Raw genomic sequence first — 16,007 nt, forward strand, 5'->3', positions numbered from 1 at the left:
CTTCTTCCAAAGATCATTTATTGTAACAAAGCAAACCCTTCCATGTTTAAAACAAAATTTTATTCCACTGTCTTATTGTCCTGCAAAGAAACACATGGCATACAATAAATTAATTTCTTCAAATAATTCAATACTTCTTCTAAATATATAATATTCTAGTCATGGATAACAGATAAAACCTCTGACTTGCACTTCCTAACTGTTGGCTGTATTTTTTTTAAAATAGAGCAGTAGAAGGACAAGCACCATCTTTGTTACAAATGAACTTATATGTTTCTTACTTTGTGTGTAATTATACACACACAGGTGTCTTCTGCCCAAGGACCTTACAATGGATATAAAGGTAGAAGAAGATCAGATTCCCATTTTACATGTAGAGAAGAACGTAATAGAAATATAAATTGCAAACCTAGTTCCGCATAATTAGTTTTGTAGCATGAGCAGGAATTAAACACTGATATTATATTGATCAAGCTCTTAATTTCTTTCCTGATGAAATGGTGCTTGCTGAGAGCAAAATGTTTCTACAGAAATGTTCTTCTTGCTGAAAATATCCTGAGGTTTTGGGCAATGGAGGAGGCCCCAGGGAAGCTTTGAATTGGGAAGGAAAGCGGGTATCTGTCTTGCATCTGTGTGTTCCCCTGCCACCAGGGCAGAGATTCCAGATCTGCTCTCTTTTTCTATTCCTAGAACAAAGGTTAAAAGCTCAGTCTCATTAGATTTAGGACCAAAGTTTTGAATTAGAAATAGTTTTGTGAAACCACGACCAGGACAGTGTTTTTAATTCAAACATTGACTTTCAACAGCTGTTGACAGTGTTGATAATAAATTCCTGATTTTTGGCATAATTTGATTCAGTTGAAAAATCTTGGCTATCTTCAGATTTCTCACAATGTGCAAACAATTGATGTGTAGACTCCCATAGATTATAAATATAATGGATATTTTAAAAACACTTACTCTGTTATTTTCTGTAATTCAGGTTAGACAGTTTTCCCCCTTCTTCTCTTGGGCTGAACCAAAATAACTTGTGCCTTCAGTTAAGTTTTGATTTAAAGACATCCTGAAATTATAAGCTCACCCTGTTGATAATTACCATGTTTTGTGATCGGTCAGACTCATCAGTAAAAGAAGTTGCTTCATTTTTCCTCTGAACTTGTCTGCTTTGAACTCTTTTTTCAAACTCTGTCCTTAAAAAAAAAACCCAGTAACTTTTTATCATCATAACAAAGGGCACTAACTTGACTTGTCCTTTCCTCGGTGTATTTTTCCACTTTCACAGTTTTTGTTATTGATATCGGAGCAGGACATCACATTCCTCCATTGGTCTCCTCTCAGTACCTTGCTTGTTTCCCCTCTGCTTTCATTCACTGCTCAGTTATTTACCCATTAAAACCCCTTGGTGCTATCTTGACAAGGCAGAGTTGTTTGTGGGGTCAATGTCTGGATTTTCCTGACTTGAAACAGCTGCTATTTGAGTCACAGATCTCCCAAAGTGATCTCCACCACACTGTGATGTCCCTGGTCACTCTGCTAAACCCCTTAGTGTCTAGAAATTTTTCAGAAATGTTTTTATATTTATTTCAGGATCACAGATCAGAATATTAAATATCACTGTCCCATTAGCTAATCCCTTCCATCAAATAGTTGACTCAGTAATAGTTAACCACTGACAATATTTTTTGGGATTTGTGAGTTAGCCAGTTTTTAATTAGAGCTCAGTGAAACAATTCTTCTATAAAAAAGAATTCTGTTTGTTGAAATCCAAATGTTTTGCAGGAACGTGTCAATATTGACATGTATTTTTAACAAGGAAAAGTCAAAACATTTCATTTTTACTTTCTTGATTTATTTTAATAAGATCAAAACTTTTTTTTTTATATAAAATAAAACTGTTTTGACTTTATCATGTTTTCATTTAATTTCCTTTCTATATTAAAGTATCTTTAACATGTTTCATATTAAATACACCAGCTAACACATCATATTTAACATAAGAGAAGCTCAAATGAGATGGATAAACATTATCCAAATGAATTGTTGGAAATATGTTCACTGTTCTAAATTAAATTGAAAGCAAATTTTAATCCATTACTGATTTTTGAAGTCACAAGATTTTTCTCTGAATTGGAAACCTTTTCAGCTCCTCTCCACAACCCTGACTTTTCCACAAGGTAAGTTTGCATTCTTGATCTATTCAATACCCACTCTGTAAATGATAAGCAGTAACAGCGGTTTAGTTACAAAAATAGCAGTGCTCCAGCTACTAAAGTGAGCTCATTTTGTCACTTTATGATTGGAGTAATATATATTTTTAAGTTTTGGTTGTTTTTATTTTTTAAGTTTTAACAATTCAAGTTATGTTCTTACAGTTCTTCATCTTGAAGGGTCATGGTTTAAGAGGTTGAAGCTGTATTCCTTAATACAGTGTATGTATTAAAGTAATGTAAGCACATTAATTATAATGTATGTATTAATTAATGTAATGTAAGCACATTACAGACACTGCACAGCCTTCTACACACCAGGTGTTGCAAAACTGGGGCCATTCCAATGAAACACAGCAGTAAAACTCTGGAGTTCTCTCCCAAATTTCCTGGCAAACACATGAACAATGCACGGCAAAGTCTCTAGCTGTGCTACTTTCCACTTGCCATCAACGGGAGCCTGCCAGCCAGAGGTTATTTAGAGACTCCCAGTCTTGGTGCAGTCCTGGGCAGGAGCAGGCTGACCCCCAAAAGTCAAATTTTGAGAGCCCTTCATTTTCAGCCAGAGCATCTCTTGACCCAGCTTATGGCATGGTCATGGGACCCACTAATCTGGAAGGCTGTGGCAGGAGGCTAGGATCCAAAATGAGACCAAGGCTGGGCTTTTGGGCAGCAGACTCTGGCTGGGTTGGGCTGTAAGTGTTGGTGATGGCTGCTGTGCTGCTCCCTGGCCATCAAAATATGAAACACTGCAGTGTGCCAAAGTCATGTATCCTCTGATGGGTAGCTGGGCAAAAAGAGAATCACTTGTCCAAGAATGATTTTTTCAAGTTGTCCATGGCTGGAGTGGAAGAGGAAAAGACAAAAGAGATAATAAATTGGATAGCTGAGGAATGGAGTTCAAAATAGGCTTGAAGATGTAGGGAATAACAGTAAAGAGATGAAAGATGGAGGACCCAAGAAAAATAGATGGAAAAGAAGTCATACATGAATCCAAAGATAAAGCTCCAGTATTTCCCTTTGTGAATAATTAATTTGAGACTTATCTCTAAAGAAGAAATCTGCAATGTACCTGATCATCAGGTAAGTTTATGTGAGCACAGGTACAGCCTTTGGCTCCTGGGAAGGTTCTGGTGTGACAAGGACCATGATAAAATTGTGTGTCACGTTCCCCTTCTGTCCCTCTGTCAGATCATCCATGGCGTATCTCCACTTTAGGCATTAAAAAATAGACCTGATCTGAATAAAACTGGTAGAAATGTTCCAAGGAGTTTAAACATATTTCATTTTTACAGGCTTCAACAGTAGACTGTGATTTCTGAGTAGGACATGGGTAGTGACATTGTGAGCAAAAGGCATCCCTGGTAAAAATTCCTGCTGAGATTCACCTCAGTTGCTCAGGTCAGGAAGAGTGATCTCATTTTTAATGGAAGTCTCATGGGAGGGAAAGGAGATACTAATTGTGACAATTCACAAATTGTGAAGGTGACAACATTCCTGGTAACTACTATTTTTTGTAAAATAGGATTATTTTGTAAAAGCCTCTGTTGGCACAGTAAACAGCAATAGCCAGGACCAAGTTGATTCTGAGTCCATATTCCCAGGTATAGCTGTGGCTGCTCCACTGCACACCCATCACATGCAGGACATAGAAATACTGGGGTGCCACTGACACCTCAAAGTAACTCTGCTCTCTTAATCTCTGTGTGTGTGACAAAGGAACAAGTGAAAGACTCAAATTAAGACAGACACTGCAGGCTTCCCTTGACCTGGAAGTTAAATAGTGTTTATCATTTTGCAGTTCATATGTGGGTAAAGAGAGGCACAAAAAGATGGTGATTTTCCAAAGCCCACTCCAAGAAGGATTAAAAATTAAAAGACATTCTGACACAATGGGGATCTGTGTCAAGGCTCTAGATGATGTTAGGGAGCCTGGCTCACTTGACATCCACTCTAAGCCCTCCCTCCTCTTTGGATGTCTTCCCTCCTCTTATTGCTAACAGAGTATAGTTATTTTTATAATGAAGGGCCTGGTCTTCATCTTGTCTTCAGTCACCAAAAATCCCTGAAGAGTGACAGGTTCAGACCAGCTGAAGCTCCAAAACCTGACAATTCAAGCCCAGTGCAGAAGGTGGAGACCAGCATTGCCGCTTGGGAGTCTGAGCAGAAGAGATGAGCAGAAGCAAAAACTGGAGATTTGCTCTGTTCTCCCCTCTCACGACTGGCTCTGCTTATAAGGCACAGTATCCTTACCCAAACAACACATTGGATTCTTATCAGCCAATTAAAAACCATATTGCTAGGCACAATCCTGTCTTTTACTGCAGTTTCTGGCTATCATATAGGTTCTTAATTTCAGCTTCTCTGTTCCCCTGTCTTTTTTCTTCCACTCCCCTCCTCCTGTCCCTGCTGCAGCCTGGCTGAGCTTCTGCCCATGACAAAGAAATAATCCCATTGTTGAGTCTTCATATGACTGAGACATCCCAATATGAAACAGCCGTAGCTGGTGCCCGAGAATCACCAGTCACCCCTTCTACAGCTACACAACACTGCAAGGGATGGCTGGAAAAAATCAGATTAAGCCCCTCATGGAATAGCTTTCCTTCCGCATAAGACCCTGTTGCTTTGGAAAAGCACAGTGAGGGGATGAGAGGCAATCTAGAACCTGCCTCTCTGGAGCAAGTGGCATTTTAAATGACCAAATGGAGTTAGGAGTTGACTGAAGATTTTACTCTTGCAGAGGAGCTGAAGGCATCTGCTTGCTAATAAATGTGTGAAGGAAATGCTTGCTTATATCAAGCTCTGGTGGAAGACAGCCTGCTTTAAAACTAGTAAGATATAAATAAGCTCCAAGTGAAGCCTTTTTGTTATTAATCAGGCTGGAGAATGAGCAGATGGAGCAGCCCTGGGAGAAGTAGGATGAGAGATGTCAATGCCTAGGCCACGTGCAGTGGGACCCAGAACCCCCCTGTGCTGGGCTGAGCCCCCAATGTGGGCAGCAGGGGAGGGGAGGATTCTGCCCCACTCTGCTGAGACCACTACAGAGCTACCTCCAGCCCAGGGATCCCAGCACAGGAGGGATGTGAAACTGCTGGGGTGAGTCCAGAGAAGGGATGAAATGGAAAAATAGAAACTTCCACAGATAATGAAGGGTTTGACTTACAGCCTTGGAAGGAGCTTGGATTAATGTAATGATAAAGGTACACAGGTATTAAGTAGAGAAATAATAAACTTTTGTCCCTATAATTTCAAGTAAGAATATGCCTTAAGTAAGTAAGAAACTGTATTGAGTAAGATGGTGGAGGGTTTTAAAGGGTAATAGTGTGATTTCATAGAGTGAGCTAGGAATCTAGAGGTTACACTAGAAGCATATGTGTGTACGTGAGCTAGCAGTCTATTGGCTGAAAAACGCAATGCGGCGCAACTTAGCAATGATGATAGGTGAGAAAGTAAAAATAAACCCCGTGTCAATTGTCTATTGGACCAAAATGTTATATATTGCTGTGTAACAAAGAAACTCATGACCACCTTTGAGCTATGGCCCACTTGTTACTCCTCTAATTCTCATGCCTTCAGACTTAGGCTTTATCTGATGTATTTGAGCAATAAATCATTTGAATAGCATTGGTAGTCCCATCCCTCGTTTTTTACAGCCCAACAGAGGGACACCAAGGAGATCAGAGGGATGGAGAAGCTTTACTGTGATGAAAGGCTGGGAGAATTGGGATTGTTCAGCCTGGAGAAAGGAAGGCTTTGGAGTGACCTCATTGTGGCCTTCCAGTACCTGAGAGGAGCAGACAAGAAAGATGGAGATAAACTATTTACAAGAGCCTGGAGTGACAGGGTAGGAGGGAATGGACTCTAACTGAGAGAGGGTAGGTTTGGATAGGATATTAGGAAGAAATTCTTCCCTGTGATACTGGTGAGGCGCTGGCACAGGGTGCCCAGGAAGCTCTGGCTGCCCCATCCCTGGAAATGTCCAAGGCCAGGTTGGATGGAGCTCTGAGCAACCTGGGCTAGTGGAAGGTGTCCCTGCCCATGGCAGAGGGTTGGAACAAGATGATCTTTAAGGCCCTTTCCAGCACAAACTATTCTGATTCCCAGCAACAACAGGTGCATAAACCTGACGGGGTAGGGGCAGCCAGCAGCTGTGTAACCCAGCTCAAAGGTGAGCATAATATATAAAGTAAGAAATTATAGTAAAGGTAACAGAAAACTGGTCATGAAACTTCTGTGCTACCTTGTGTGTAGAAAAACAACAGCTTATAAAAGTGGAAAATTTGATGAAATGGATATTCCTAGGGAAAATATCTGTTTTTTAATTCTGGGTCATGCACCGAGACTTAAATATGTTACTGTTTTGGTTTTCTCAACAAAAAAATATTTTCTTTAGCAAGTGTTTGGTTTGTTTTTTTCTTTAAAAAGAGAAATTTTATTTCCAAAGTACAGTTAAACTTTAAAACTCTTTAATAATAGCCACTAGGTATCCAGCCTGATGAAATATTTGGCTAAAAAATAGCACATGCAGTTTCAGCTTCCGTGTTTCAGCTTGTACATATCCAAACCTTTATGGTCTGAAATACTGGACAAAAGAATATTTAAGAAAAAAAATTGATTGCCTACCCTGTTAACATTTTTCATTAAAAGTAACAAACCTTTACCTCAGCTATGAAACTGCTCTCCCATGTAGCAGTTAACATTATACCCAAAAATATACTTTCTTTATTGTATCATGGTGATGTTACTGGCAGTGACTAATCTCTCTAGAACTCAAAGTCCTCTCCCCATCTGCAAAGCTGAGATGTCACCTCTTAAGGATAAATAATCTTAACCCAATCTGCTTTTGAAATACAAAAGCTTACAGTGTTCCTGAAATTTTTGCAGGCTTAGATACTTAGATCTACCATTTTAATTCATTAAGTGACTCCTTAATTAAATTAACAACCCCCCCCCTTTCCTAATCAGTAGATTGTCTGTCTCTTATTCTGAGTCATATTCCAAATGACAAAAAATTATTACATTTTCTCTCATTAACACTGCAGAGCAACAGTAGCAATGACTGACCTAGATGCTCTTTTGCTTCAGGAAGAGAGTTTTACTAAACTTTATTTATATCCCCCAAATAAATGTATGCAAATTCAATAAATGCATCTTTAATGGAGAACCTAGGTTTTTCTTGAAGGATCTTTAATACCAGTGGTGCAATAAGGAAGATGCTTTGCTTATGGCACTCAGTCAGTAAAGAACACTGATAGAACAGGAAAAGTGATTCGATTTTGATTCAGGTGCCTACAGATTTTGACACAGAGGCCTGAATTTTTGTGTTTAAGATAGCATATTCAGTGCTGGTAGCAGAATACATGAGCTTAGTGACAAGCTGTGCAGGTTATAAATGCACAGTTCCATTTCTCTGGCTTCTCTGCCTAAAGAGGACACAAGCTCTGCTTTTCAAACTACATTTTACTGAAGTTGAAAAAAAGATGTCTCACAAGATTTCCTGCTTACTTTGTGTCCCGGAGCAATACCTAACAAATTTAAAGAAAGCAAAGAGTGAAAGAGAGTTAGGAAAACATTCAACCTAAACAAAACAAGCCAGTCATGTAACAAGAGATACTGAAGAAATGTAAGAGAAGTGCAAGTAGGAAGACCACATCAACACCAGGAACATCGTATGTTTAATGTTCATTAAACATATGAACATCTTTTATGAATATGAACATATGAACATCAGCTTGTGCTTTATCCTCAATGTAACATGGCCAGGTAGATGTAATTTTCTTCTTTTGTTCAGGAGAAGCTTATCAGGAGAATGCTGTTCTACAGCAAGGCTTTTACAACACCACTCTATTCATTACTACATCAGAGCAGACCCAACAGGCAGCCTGTGGAGACCACAGTTATCTATCAGTTCTATTTTTAGAAACAGTGCTCCTGCTTCCTTTAAGCCTGTTGAATCTGTCCAAGAAGAGCAAAATTTGTGTGAAGCAGTAATCTAGAATTAATTCTAAATAGAAAGTCTGCCAGGTGCTCCCTAAGGTCTTTGGGCAGTATAAGAGCAGAACTGATATTTTCAGATGGACACAGAAGAGAGGAGTTACAAATCACAGAATGACATAATAACATAATGGTTTGGGTTGGAAATGACCTTTAAGGTCCTCTCATTCCAACCCCCTGCCATGGGCAGGGACACCTTCCATTAGGCCAGGTTGCTCAGAGCCTGATCCAGCCTGTCCTTGAACACTTTCAGGGATGAGGCATCCACGAGTTCTCTGGGTAAAGTCTTTCAGTGCCTCCTTACACTCTGAGTAAAGAATTTCTTCCTAATATCTAACCCAAATCTCTCCTCTTTTTTGTTTAAAACTATTCCCCATGTCCTATCACTACCTGCCCTTGTGAAAAGTTGCTCAGAGGACATTTTCAGCTCAATCCCTCTGAAATGTTGGTTACACCTATATGTAAGATGCTGCAATTGTGAAATGTGATGGAGAGCAGGGTGGGCACAGCAGTTTTTATCAGACAGGCTGCACTTGCATACTCTGGGTCCTGTGCACAAGAACAGGGGATTTTCATCTTGGGTGCACTGTATCTTATCAGTAAATGGATTTCACACCCTTCAATGAGAAGACTGATTGCATCTGCCTGAGGTAGTTGAAAATCTGGTTTCATCTATAGCTTCCTTGTTTCATGTCTCTAAGTTTCTCAAACCTTCACCATTTGGACTGGAATTTTCCATGCCAGCTTTGTGTCCAAAGGTGATTATATAAAGATCATTATGATAAAAGAGAAGAGGAGGGTTTTATTTTTCCTTGTTTGTTTTTGAGAATGACTGGATTACTTCTACTTTTTTCATGGATAGCTCTGCTCTCTGGAAAAGAACACTGCATTTTTGTCTCCTCTCCATGCAGACTTCTCTGGATTTAGCTTATTCACAGTTGCTCACTGCTAAAGCTTGTTCAATGAGATGATGAGTTCAGTGTGCTCTAGGAGAAAATAGGACTAAAGCCTGAGGCAGACTGGCTGCCACCCCCAGCCGTCTGCAAGATTTGGACAGGAATCTTCCTTTCTACTTAATTTAGGATGTGACCCTGATCAAGCTTTTCAAACGAATATTTTATTCCACTCTATAATATAACCTATATAATGCATACTTCCTCATGGAGTATATCTTTGTATATCTGAGATCCAAAAGGCACAGGGCATACCCTACACAGGGGGAGAGTAGTTGAAGATAGGAGACAGGAAGTTTTCCCAGTAGATCCTGCAGGGTACAGCCAGCCATACAGCTGGGTCTTAGGACACTCCAGTGACAGCAGGCTGGGCAGCTAATTTGGGAACACTGGGATAGCATTAGTGTGTCAGACCAGACAATATTTTCTGCTTCCTATGAAAATTAAAAAAGGAGTGCAGGAAGGGATCTAATGTGTAATAAAGCTTTTTCCTCCCTGTTACTCAGGGATCTTCTGAGCTGGAGACTTGTGGCTTTGTGTTCCACAAGCCACGATAGATTTTCCTCCATGAATTTGTCAAATTACATTTTCAACCATACTATACTTTTGGCTTCCAGAATTATCTGTATTTCAGCTTATTTATGTGCCACATGGAAAAGTTTATTCCAGTTCTGTTGCAAGATAATTCATTTCATGTCCTTAGGTCTTAGATACTGAGAAGGAGCCACAAATCTCCCCCTTGTGCACTTTGCTGCAGACACCAGCACATGGAAGATCAAGTTCCCTCTTCTCAGGCTGGAGAGTCCCAGGCTGCCCACACAGATGTTGCTATGAACTGTGATACAACTCTTGCTGTATTATTTCGATATATGCTGTATCACGGCTGGGGGGTCAGTGGGATGCAGAGGTCCCTCACCTCTCCCGAGCTGCCATTGTGATTTTAGCTTTAGCCTTTAACAAGGCTGTTTGGGTGAAAATCAGCTCTTTGGAGCAATGCAGGAGAAAGAGAGATGGAGCTTTGTATCTGCTCTCCTGGAGGCTTTTAATCCATCTCTTTGTCCCAAGAAATCTACGAGTGAATGCCAAGGGGCTTACAGAGAAGCGGACTTTCCATGCCCTGTAGGTCAGGGGGGTTCCAAGGAGATAACCAAGGAAAAACATAAAATTAACATGAAACAGGAAACCTGCTGGGGACAGGTGGCTCCTAGAAGCTCTCTTTGGGTGTACCATGGGCTGGCTCACTGTCCCCCACAAAGCTGCATCATTTTCGAGGGTAGCAACAGGGCCAAGTAGACACAAGCACAGTGATTCTCCTCTCTGTTCTCTCTGCTTTCCTTCCCCCATGGTTCTCTTATTTGTCTTTTCAGCCTTCTTGAAGCATGGGCTCGATGTTCCAATGGCACTATGCACAGTGACACTGAACTCTTTCCTGAATTAGTGATTCCATAGTGCAGTTCTTTGCTTTTCTTGGTGTTCATGTGCTTTTCCTGGCTACCTCATCACCTCCTCACCCAATAACTTTCTCCCACAGATGGACCTTTGGATTTCCGAGATGCTGCCTATGCCAAATAGTTGTGCTGCTGGCTTGTGTCACAGTCCCAGCGTGGAAGCTGCACTTGAGATGTTTGGGAGCTCGACTTGGCTGCTGCTGCTCTATGAGAGGTTTCTGCTCTGTTTTCACTCTCAATTTTGAAATGTGTCTCAAATATTTCATAAAACCCCTCAGTGCCAAATGAGTTCTTCCCGGTGCTGCCTCCCTCCCAGCTCTCCTCCTGCTCTGCTGAGAAGACTTTCACAGCTTTGTGTATTGTCCCCTTAGAAAAGCATGGCTGTTTATTTTGTATGTGGCTAGGCTGGAGCTGTTTCCTTTTCGAAGGCGCAAATCAGCAAGCTGACTTACATTCCTTGATTGGCTGGTTAAGCTTAGCCAAGATTCAAAACTCAGTCTTGAACAGAACTAAATGTGACATTTTCTTTTCCAGCTGCTTTTCTGAGTTTAAAATGCCACGCACTTGTGAAGGAGAGTCCCAAAATAGAGCTGTTTATCTAACCCTGGACAAGACACTTAACCAACACAGGAAAAAAATGCATTATTTATAAAATTCCCCTTTCCATCCCTCAGAGTAAACAGGGTGTGTGCCCTCAGGGCTGCTTGGGCAAGAGGGAGCAAAAGTCCTTGTGTCATGTGTGAAATACTGTCTGAACTCTCAATTTCTGTTAGTATGCCCAAATAAAAAAATCACTGGCACTGTAAATTCACAGTAGCATACACTGCTGTTATCTTAGCTCATGGCACAACGGTTCAAAGGAAGGCACTGGGGAAATGCTGGGGCAGGACTCACTGGTGAAGATGTCTCTTCCAGGATGTTTGTTACTACTGCCATCACATCTCATTGGGAATACAGATAGGACAATGACTATTTCATGCTGTGATCTCCTTTCAAAACAAACAAAAAACAGTGCCCATAGAGTTGTTGTTTTTTTTTTTTGATGAACAAAAAATTAGACATAATGGTATTTTTTCTGAAGGAACAGTGTACAAGTTACTGAGCATCTTAGCTTTTTAGCCCATGTGCAAAACCATACTCCCTGAAAAAAATTAATTGGTAACAATTAATTTACTGCAGCTGGCAATGTCAAAAATCCTACTCTATGTATTAAGTTTATGGTGTGCCACTTCTATTGCTGGTTTCCCACATTCCAAAACAATGTAACAATCTGTCTTCAAGTTAAGCACAAGAATGGTATGAGGTTGCCATGACTAGGAGTGATTGCTAAACAGATCTCCTTATTATATATAATTACCTCACTGTCTAAGCAAGCAGCCGCGCAGAGCAGCTTAATTTTTGTTATATTTAATTCAAATCTGACAGTATAAACCTTAAGAACACTGCAACAAAAGGACTTGGTATTCATAAAGTAATTTGTTGCTAATTTTGTCCAATACCTTAAAAGGTTGCTGGAACTAGGGGACCACAAAAGAATATACTGCTCTAAGCTGGGATTTTTATCACTTTCTAAATGACACAGTGAATGTAAGGGAAAAGCTGTGTGATAGTGGCTGAATGGGTATTGATGGTTGCTGTAGCGCTAAATGATGCATTGGCACCAATATAGAGCCAAAGAACAAATCATCAGTGACTTTTTCAATTTTACTCTTTCAGGGTGAAAAACTCACATCATGACTTGCAAAACCTGAATTAGCTGAAGGAAACCTGCAGCAGACAAACCCAGTTTTGTGCCCACGTTCTTTCACCCATCGCTGTAGCAGCACAATAAGCAAGGGGCTCTAAAAAAGCACAAGAACAATTTTGTTCAGATCCTTGCTGTTCTTTTTACAGACCTGAAAAGTTCTGAAGCATGGCTGGAAAACTGCTGGAGGGAGCAAAAAAAAAAAACCAACGAAAAACCCAACCCACCCCCCAAAAACCTACATGGGAAGAGGTGTTGTTCCATGTACCCACTTTTGTATACCCAGCTCTGCTGTATGTTAAAAAGCTGGTCTTCCTCATCTCTGCATGGGGACAAGCTCTTCCAGCTGCTTATGCAGGTGGGAAAAAGAGGTCCCTGAGATCTCTGCTGTCCAAACCAGACTGAGTGCAATGCACAATGCATATTAAACACTGTATCTGATGCTTTGGCTGGTAGTAGGGAAGAGAACTGGGAGCCTCCCTGAATACTGTGTAAGTATTTCTCCATTTCAGGTTAATATACTTTGGCCCTGAGAAACATGACTAACTTTTTTAATTTGCCCTGTGGTTTTGGCACCCACAGACACCTAATATGACAACCAGTTTTCACCGGTGCATGCAACTGTGTTTGTGGGACAGATTCCCAGGCTGGCCAAGATCAGCTCTGTGATACATCATGTCAGAAAGTGCAGAGAGTAGGTGGATCTAGATTTCTCTTTAAGCAGAGAGGGTACAGGGACTTGTAAACAACATCAGCTGGGGTGGTGGACTAGACTGAGGAGCAGTCTGGAAATTCCTGACCCCCTACACCCCTTGGCTGGCAGGGCTGAGCTCAATTCCTGCTAAAACAGCAGCAGTTGTGCTCCAAAAATATGGAAAGTGCAGATGAGCTCATTGATGGGATGTGGACTCCACCCTCCTTTCTCCATGGCGGGTGATAGCTGCCATGTGCATGACTGCAAGTCCCCTGCCTCCTGACATGAGCTGAACACCAGCAGTGACCTCATGGGCTCATTAATTCTTCTTACTTCATTTGCGGTTTTTCACTTTAGCTTTTCATTTAGCCATCCAAGATTTTAATTCTCTCAGTATTTCTTAAGTTACCCTTGGGTCTTATCAGAAAAAAAAGGGGAGCTAAGAATAATTTTGCTTATGCTGCTAGGGTAAAGATCAGTCTTCGGTAGAAAAGATGTTTGTAGTTCTACTAATAAAAATTTACTTAAAACCAAAAAAAGATGCAACCAATCAGCTCTCATATAAAATGAGAGTTCATTCTCAACATCCTCTGTCTATCCAGGTTTGTTTCCTGGCAGACCTTTGAGGGAAAAATCATACCTCACTGTGACAATATTTAGTTGGCATATAGGGAAGAGAAGAGCCAAAATATATCCAACAGTCCCTGTATACTAGACTGTTTCTCGGGGAAAGAAGAAGCCCAGAGTGATGCATCTGAAGGAGTCTAAGCAAAAACACTGATACAATGCCTGCACTGTGGAAGCAGCAGGTTGGGAGGTGGAAATGATTGTGCTCAATAACAACCATGCTCTGTGCAATAGGGTCTTTTGGAGAACACTGGAATACATCCAGCAAGAATGCATGGAAATAATGTAGAGATAGGGAAACAGCTTTGTGGCACAGCTGTGACCAGGGAAAGGGAATTCAGAAATTGCTTGTTTCTGTGGGGTCACCTGTTTTAATTTGAGTCACTTAACCAATGCTCTCAAAACAGCAATTGAGAGGATGTGTCAATAAAAGTGAATGAACACCTACAGCTTGGGCAGGTTGATAAAATTTCATGAATAAATCATGAGAGTTCCTTCAGTAGCATGTTGCAGTTCCATGAAATTGTGAAGTGACATGCTTCACTTTTAGGGCCTACACAGTTAATTGATAACCCAGGAACACACTGCATTAAGAAAGAAATACTTAGCCTTGCTTAGTGAGGTCAGCACAGGTCAGAGCACAGTACCTAAAGTCTGTCCTTTCACACCTCTCCCTGGGTTGTGAGGAAACTAAAGCATCTGCACCTCAAGTCCTGTCTTTAGTTTTGGGTCCCTCACTGCAAGGAAGACATTGAAGTGTTGGAGTGTATCCAGAGAAGGGCAACAGAGCTGGGGACAGATCTGGAGCACAAGTTTAATGAGGAGAATTTGAGGTAGCTGGGGGTGCTTACTCTGGAGAAAAGGAGCCTCAGAGGGGGCCCTTATGGCTCTCTACAACTCCTTGAAAGGAGGCTATAAAAAGAAGGGGGGGCAGGGGGGGAAGGTGGGAAATCAGTCTCTTCTGCCAAGTAAAAAGCGATAGGATGAGAGGTAATGGCCTCAAATTGCACCAGGGGAGTTTTAGACTGGACATTAGGAAGAATTTCTACACTGAAATTTTGGTAAATCATTGAAACCAGCTGCCCAGAGAAGTTTTCAAAAGACATTTGGATGTGGCATATAGGATTGTGGTGCAGTTGTGAATAAGGGTGGTGCTGGATTAAATGCTGGTCAATGACCTAAGAGGTCTTTCCAACCTAAGTGATTCTGTGATTTGTGAGCATTCCTGTCTGAGAAACAAGGTGTGCAGCCACAGGGAGTGTCTTTTACTGGTTTTGCATTTTTAAGTAATTTTTACACTGTGTACTTGTTCAGGCACTTGAAAGGAGGCAGATATAAGACGGAGTGTGCCCATGCAACATCCTGTCTACAACCATGATGGGGCACTGCAGGGGTGGGAAATGGAGCTCTTAGGAGCAGTGGATGTTTCTCCTTTCCTGGTTTCCTAGCGAGTTTGTCATTGCAGGAATCTGTAACCAGCAAGTTGATTCAGTAAGTGAAACAAAAATGAGCCAAAGATGTTTAATGGCAGTGACACCATCTTGGCTCCAACTCAAGGAACCTTTGACTCTAAAAAACCTCCACAGCTTTCCAGAAGAGAGTTACAAATGGAAGTGGGGGTTTTTAGATAAGTCCCTGCCCTTTGTCCAGGCCTCTGGCAGCAGGCAGTAGCTTTATTGAGGTGGCAAGCACCTCAAAACCTACTCTCATTCACAAGTTCTTTAATAATAATTGACTTGGTCTATTATAGAATGAATTACTTAGTTAATAGACATAAAACTAACAGACATAAGACTTAAAACAAACAAATACTACACAGGAGTAAGGACAAAAAAGAGACTACAAGAAGATATATATAGCACAAGGTTAAAGGTAGCTATTAATGTTACAGCCAGTGAAGAAATAACATAATTTAGGATTCAATGTATCTTACCATCCAGTTGTTGGTGGGACACACATCGAGATCCTTTCCCTCGATCCCCAGGGAAGTAATCGCAGAATCTGCATCCAGGCTCCAGGGAGAAGTCTCCAACACTTCAGGGTGTGTGTGTAAGAGGCTTCTGCCTCTGTGATAACTTGTGTGTCTTTTATAGTCTGTAAAATAGTGTCTCTCAGTCAAGAATATTTCTTTTATCTCCTCCCACATCTGCTCTCCAGACTGAGATGTTGATTCTTAGCTGAGGCCTGAGCCTTTCTGGCACCTTTTTGGCACCCTTTCAGCCTGGGTTATCTCTTTATGCTCCAACTATGTGCAGTGGGGTGAAGCGGGGAGTGGAGGGGTAGACAACCTGCCACAAAGTGAGAACAGAAAAAAAGAAGTAACACAGATGAGAAATTAAA

General features: G+C 41.0%; 1 long non-coding RNA gene across 1 annotated transcript in view; it reads right to left on the reverse strand.

Annotated features, from left to right (window-relative positions):
* Positions 1-16,007, reverse strand: part of LOC111923313 (uncharacterized) — a 16,998-nt gene continuing 991 nt past the window's right edge. Inside the window, exons 2-3 of the long non-coding RNA XR_002861007.2 lie at positions 15,601-15,955; positions 1-3,048 (exon numbers count right to left, since the gene is read on the reverse strand). This is a non-coding gene — a long non-coding RNA (uncharacterized LOC111923313). The remainder of the gene's footprint in view (positions 3,049-15,600; positions 15,956-16,007) is intronic.

This window comes from Cyanistes caeruleus, chromosome 4, assembly GCF_971803275.1.
Source record: "Cyanistes caeruleus chromosome 4, bCyaCae1.hap1.1, whole genome shotgun sequence".
NCBI lineage: Eukaryota > Metazoa > Chordata > Aves > Passeriformes > Paridae > Cyanistes > Cyanistes caeruleus.